We start from the raw sequence: 7,046 nt of genomic DNA, 5'->3' as shown, positions 1-7,046 counted from the left end.
AAGTTATTTCATATCAATCTGTGTGTTAAGAGTGTACATGTTTTTTTGCTTGGCTGTTTTCTGTGGCAGGTTAATAAAGGACACTTATTACTCCTAGCAGTAACAGCTTCTGTCTTTTATTTTTCCCTATTTGTCTGAATAATCTGTGCCGACCGTTCACGAGCCCTTTTGATAAAGAATTTCATAATACATTTTGACACCCTGATCTGCATTTTGCAAACGCTAGGATTCGTTGGGACAAGTAGCAATAAGTGGCTGGAAAAAGGAAATTGAGCATATAATGAACAGCTGGAAGACCAATTAACACTATATAGGTCAATTGACAACATGATTGGGTATTAAAAGAGCTTCTCAGAGTGTCAGTGTCTCTCAGAAGCCAAGATGGTAAGAGGATCACCAATTCCACCATTGTTGCGCAGAAAGATAGTGCAGCAATACCAGAGTGGTGTTACCCAGCGTAAAATAGCAAAGACTTTTAAGTTATCATCGTCAACCGTGCATAACATCATCAAAATATTCAGAGAATCTGGAAAAATCGTTGTGCGTAAGGGTCAAGGCCATAAAACACAACTGGATGCTCGTGATCTCCGGGCCCTTAAACGTCACTGCACCTCAAACAGGAATGCCACTGTCAAGGAAAGAACAGAATGGGCTCAGGAATACTTCCAGAAAGCATTGTCAGTGAACACAATCCACCGTGCCATCCGCCGTTGCCAGCTGAAACTCTACAGTGCAAAGAGGAAGCCATTTCTAAGCAAGCTCCACATGCTCAGACGTTTGCACTGGGCCAGGGGTAATTTAAAATGGAGTGTGGCAAAATGAAAGACTGTTCTGTGGTCAGATGAGTCACGATTTGAAATTCTTTATGGAACACTGGGACACCATGTCATCCGGACCAGAGAGGACAAGGATAGCCCAAGTTGTTATCAATGCTCCGTTCAGAAGCCTGCATCACTGATGGTATGGGATTGCATGAGCACTTGTGGCATGGGCAGCTTGCATGTCTGGAAAGGCACCATTAATGCAGAGAACTCTGTTCAGGTTCTAGAACAACATATGCTCCCATCTAGACGTCATCTCTTTCAGGGAAGACCCTGCATTTTTCAACACGATAATGCCAGATCCCATTCTGCAGCAATCATAACATCATGGCTACATAGGAGAAGGATCCGGGTACTGAAATGGCCAGCCTGCAATCCAGATCTTTCACCTATAGGGAACATTTGGCGCATCATAAAGAGGAAGGTGCGACAAAGAAGGCCCAAGACGATTGAACAGTTAGAGGCCTGTATTAGACATGAATCGGAGAGCATTCCTATTTCTAAACTTGAGAAACTGGTCTCCTCTGTCCCCAGACGTCTGTTGAGTGTTGTAAGAAGAAGGGGGGATGCCACACAGTGGTAAAAATGGACTTGTCCCAACTTTTTTGGGATTTGTTGACGCCATGAAATTTGGAAACAAGAAAATTTTCCCTTAAAATGATACATTCTCTCAGTTTAAACTTTTGATCTGTGATTTGTGTTCTATTCTGAGTAAAATAATAGATGTTGGCACCTCCACATCATTGCATTCAGTTTTTATTCACAATTTGTTTAGTGTCCCAACTTTTTTGGAATCCGGTCTGTATATGTACGTGTACGTGTATGTTAGGGCATTAACAGAATACTCGAGTAATCTACACATCGAGTGCTAGGACATCTATCGAGGTTAAAAATGTAACATCGGGTATCCGTAGTGACCTCATATTGTGACCACCGTATGACCGTAGGGGGCGGTGTTGCACTGTTGCAGGTCAGAGTATTGTGTAACACCGGGTCCAATCCACCGAACCAGAACTAGTTTCGGTTTAAATTTCGTTTTTGACGTGCTGCATGTTTCTTCACGTTTGCAGTTTAATAATGATAACTAATAGTTTAGTTTTTCCTGTGACTTATTTGCAGTATGATAAATGGTAGGAGCATAATATACGCTCCCAATGTTTTGTTGGTCTTTTTTTTGGTAAATAATTACTTTTTTTGCGGTTTTATTTATTTATTTATTTTTGTATCTTGTGATCTATGACGTCATCAAATACTTGAGTTCTACTTAGGTTTTATTATGTTAATGTCGAGTTTAAAAATTATATACTTGTTCAACCCCTAATGTACGTGTACGTGTACTTGCATGTGTACGTGTATATGTACGTGTATGTGTACATATATGTGTATATGTATGTAAATATGTATGTCTACGTGTATATGTATATATAAGAAACAAAAGCAGCTAAATTATAATGTGATATAAAATACTAAAAACAGGAACATGTCTGTTGGTTATTGCCATGAACTTAGCAGATATTTGAAGCCATTTAATCACTTTAATATCCTCTTTGGCATATTGTTTTTATGCTTGGTGTATATTTAGCTCATGTTTTTCTTAGTTCATATCTTAGATCTTATGGCTGTTTTTCTTTTACATTTTAATGTGGGATGTAACTGGGACCCTGTGTACATAAGCTTGTTCTGCCACATGTACCACATGTGGTGTGTATGACAATAAAACTCTGACTCTGACTTTAAAGCTAGGAATAAAAACATTTTTTGTTTTAGCAGGATTTAATTCTCACTTTGAAACTTAGCCAACATTAATAAAACTTACCTCATGTTGCCTTTTTGGACATGCATACATATATTTGTACAAATCGTACTTGCCTGTATAGAGGAGATTTTTACAGCCTCATATAAAATCAATAATGATGATGATATCGGAATAGTATCGTATTGGTCGATATCTAGATCTAGGTATCGGGGTCGGATTGGAAGTAAAAAAAAAAAAAAAAAAAAAAGTGGATCGGTGCATCATCCCTAGTAAAAATTAGAAGCACTTATATTGGCACATAATGGGACAATTTTCACTTATGCCGATAGGTCCCCAAAGGCCTATATGAGCCCAAAATATCAAACCCTACCAATTATATCGGTCTGGCTCTAATTCATCGAGTACTCTACTACATCTCTACAAAGATAATCTGAACAAATCATTCTACTGAGACTAATAATTGCTTTAAATCACATTCACATTACAGAGCGTGGTGAAGGCTGCACAGAAGACTGTTGGAGTCAGTCTCCCCACCATCACAGACATTTACACCTCCAGATGCAGGAAGAGAGCCACCTGCATCATGAAGGACCCCACTCACCCAGCACACACACTTTTTGCCCTGCTTCCCTCAGGTAGGAGGTTGAGGAGCATTAAGTGTAGAACCACTAGACTGAGGAACAGCTTCTACCCTGAGGCTGTTATTCATGAATCTCTAATCAGGATAATCACTGTGAAAAATCACATCATGTTGCTGCTGATCTGTTTCATGTTGATGTGTTCATTCGTGCTTATCTGCTTACACCTCATGTTCGTACTGCTGTTCGACGTAATTTTTTTATGCTATTAGTGCTCAGTGTATTATTTAGCTGAGGTTTTTCTTGGTTCATATCTTGGATATTATTACTGTTTTTCTTATACATTTTACTGTTGGATGTAACTGAGACCCTGTGTACATAATTTCGTTCCACCACATGTACCACATGAGATGCAAATGACAAATAAATCTTGCTGACTCTGACTCATCAATGGACACACATCGGCAGTGAGGGTTGTGTCTTGCCCAGGGACACTTCAACATATGACTGGTGGCATTATTCTCTCAATTCTCCCACTGGAGGACGACCGCTCTAACCACTCAGCTCATTAATGAACAATAAATTGATATAGTTTTTGTTTTGATGGGTATTTTTTCAGACGGAGCCTTCAATTTATTTTGTCTTTAAGACATATAATAAACACTACTGTTTTAATAATTGTAGTGATTCCACATTATAAGTTTAAGGAGAGTATAAGTTTCAGCTTTATTTATGCTAGTGACTGTAACTGCATGTCTGTTACCAAAGTATCTCAAACCACAGTAGAAATTTTAATAAAACATGCAAATTTCATTGTATGTACTTCTATAACTGATTAACTTTTAAATTTAACATGATTCATGATTAATAAACACAAAAATAACCCAGTCTAGCTAAGGCAGTCGGTTTTACTGATATTAAGCTGTAATTTGGTGTGGTATTATCCGAGACTGATCTCTAACACATTCTGAGTGCTAACAGATGGCATCTTAGTTTAAAAATCTGTTGTCAAAATATATCAAAACATTGATCCATGGATGAACATCCACAACTGGTTAACTTTTGGAAGCAACATGATCCTAAACGGCTGCCCTAGTTAACTTTTTAAACAACCCAAAAATGGCTATAATGAAGTCCATTATACAGATATTAGGCTGGAAATGTTTGTGGTAGTAACTGAAAGTCATTCACAACACATACTCTTAAATGCCACTGATTACATGAATTTTGCTTAGGCCATCACATTTTCAAAGTTGGACCAAAATGGCTACAATGTTGTCTATGATGAGATGATCTTAATCTAAAACTCTGGTATAGAATGGCAGCGGGCGAATGATAGACCTTTTTTAATTTAAGCTTTTGATTCATGCATCCCAACTCTTCCTTCTTTAACAAAGTGTGTGGTGAGCTTAAAGTTTCAGCAAAGCACTCTTGAGTCATCCCCTCCTCCTCTGTCACTGCTTTCAGACAACGGGATGAGCGATGAGAAAGTCTGTTCCACCGTGAGTGGAAATCCTCCCCCGCCAGAGGTCCTGAATTTAAAGAAGCCCGGACGTTTAACCAATCAGCTCCTGTATCTGGAGATGGTGGTGATGAAAGCATTGTGGAGTCATCAGTATTCGTGGCCTTTTCAGCAGCCAGTTGATGCTGTAGCGCTCTGCCTCCCAGTAAGTAGTTTAATCAGATTTTAATATTTGAGCCTGACTCTGAGAGGTGTTGCTGTCAATATGCAAACAGGACTTAATAAACTTTTAATTGTTTTTGATGTCACATTAGTAGAACTCGACCTTTTTTGCAAGCCCTGTTAGTGTGATCATGTCCTGTAGCTCAACTATGAGCTTCTTGGTGCCAAAGGAGGGAATACTGATCTATCTACATTTTTGTCCAGTCGCGGCGCAAAGAGTGAGAATTGGAAATATCCTCTGTCTGTGATGGCTACCATCATAAATGTTTGTCCATGTTGTGAGCATGACGACTTCAAAAATAAGGGAGGTGCCGACTTCCATTTTGGTGTGTGGCTACATCTAGGCATAAGAGATGTTCCTTTCAAAAATTAGGTTACCACATTAAAATCCAAGATCACTGCCGCCAAATAGGAATAAATGTAAATCTTGTTAGCTGGTAACTTGAAAAATATACAACGTGCCAACTTCCATTTTGGTGTGTTGCTGTATCTAGGCGTAAAAAATATGTCTTATCAAAAAATTGGGTTGCCACATCAAAATCAAATATGGCCACTCACCACTATATATAAATATATATGGAAACTGACTACACCTATCATGTGAGAAAACTGTTCTAGTTTTTATTTGGCTTTAAACTTCAGTTTCCTAAGGCCATCATTGGCCACCATTTGCCTCTGCTATTACCAGTGGTGGTGGACAAAGTACTCAATCCTAGTAGTTAAGTAAAATTATTGATACTCGTGGTCAAATCTTACTCGACTACAAGTAAAAGTTGCTCAGTCAAAAGTTTATTCGAGTTAAAGTACTGAAGTAATTACTTTTGAAAATACTTAAGTATTCAAAAGTACATGCATTTAAAAATACTCAAGTATTTAAAAGTACAAATTATATTCTGATATCAGTACATTGCTATATTGTTTCGAGTGATTTTACAGAACCTTGTAACTCTGAAAACCACCTGATGATGTATTAACATGTAGAACCACTCTTAACACCACACGCCTTAATAAAACCTGTAAAGACGAAACGTTTCTATATTTTTTTCCTTTGTTTAGTTTTTTTTGTTTTTTTGAATGTCCAGAGGACCAGATTGAACTTTTTTGGATTCTGCTGACATTCTTTTTCTGTCTCTTCAATGTCTGTTCTCTGCTGCTCACTTAACTCTGCATCTTCTGCTTTGCACTGTGTGATGTACGCAGCCTCGAGCTCCTCATTTTCCTCCATCACTTTGGAGCCCTCTGTTGTGAGTCTTTTGAAGTTTTCTTTCTTTTAGCTCTTCCACAAACATGTTCATACGAATCCACATAATATGGTTGGTGAGTCTGGAGAAAAGTGGTTTTGCTGTGGTTCGCTCCACTTTCAGGTCTTTGAGTGCCTTGGTCTCGGCCATGTTGCTCCCTCTTGGCTGTTGGACAGACAGACAGCAGAACGTTTCCTCCATGCCCCTGGTTGAGTCTTCTCAATCTTTGTGGTGGGCTGTAGTGGAGTCTTCACTGGTCAAACAGTTTCACTGGTAAAGTGATTTTTCACTGTTAAGGTGGTTTTTCAATGTCAAGTTTCTTTTCAGTTACTGTGTGGTGTCCACTTGACAGACTGGGACCAGACTTCCTTTTTCACTGAGCATTCCTTTTTTATTTCACCAGTTGCACAGATAATACAGTTGATTTGGTAAACCGTGGTTACAACTAATCAGGTGATCAGTTAATCAGGTGAAAAACCTTCAAACAGAAAACACAAATAAATTAATCTAAATACATTGCTATAAATTTTTATAACAAATGCTCATATAAATTTTTAATAATTACTTGAATAGACTTGTCTTTTTACTTGTAACAATTTATATAGAACAAACATTTCCACATTCAGAGATTACTCAAATAAATTTCGTCTTCCTCTACTCAAAGCAAATGGATCCAAAAAGCACCTAAAACTCCAATCAATGAGCTTACCGATAGTCCTTTAAGTTTAAAGTCCCCTTTCCTCACAGGTTTCCAGTCTCTGTCTACTGCCGCACGCCCTGCTCGCTGTGCTTTTTTTTCATTTATTTTTTTTATACCGAGCTGCTGGTTTGCTGTCGTTTTTTAGTGCCAGCGTGAGCTGCCAGCTGATTTGGTTAAGCGCACCTGCTCAGTGCTCACAGACACGCTGCCGTGTAGAGCGTTTGCAGCGCGCACAGTATGTGCAGCGCGCGCGCACAGTATGTGCA

The 7,046-nt window shown here is 38.6% G+C and overlaps 1 protein-coding gene across 1 annotated transcript in view; it reads right to left on the bottom strand.

Moving 5' to 3' along the window:
* Positions 1–7,046, bottom strand: part of brdt (bromodomain, testis-specific) — a 26,902-nt gene that overhangs the window by 15,594 nt on the left and 4,262 nt on the right. The window lies entirely within an intron of this gene.

This window comes from Nematolebias whitei, chromosome 3 (genome assembly GCF_014905685.2).
Source record: "Nematolebias whitei isolate Nwh7 chromosome 3, NemWhi1, whole genome shotgun sequence".
In the NCBI taxonomy this organism is placed as follows: domain Eukaryota; kingdom Metazoa; phylum Chordata; class Actinopteri; order Cyprinodontiformes; family Rivulidae; genus Nematolebias; species Nematolebias whitei.
Note: the sequence above shows the minus strand (reverse complement) of the source record. Positions and strands in the feature narration are given on the sequence as shown.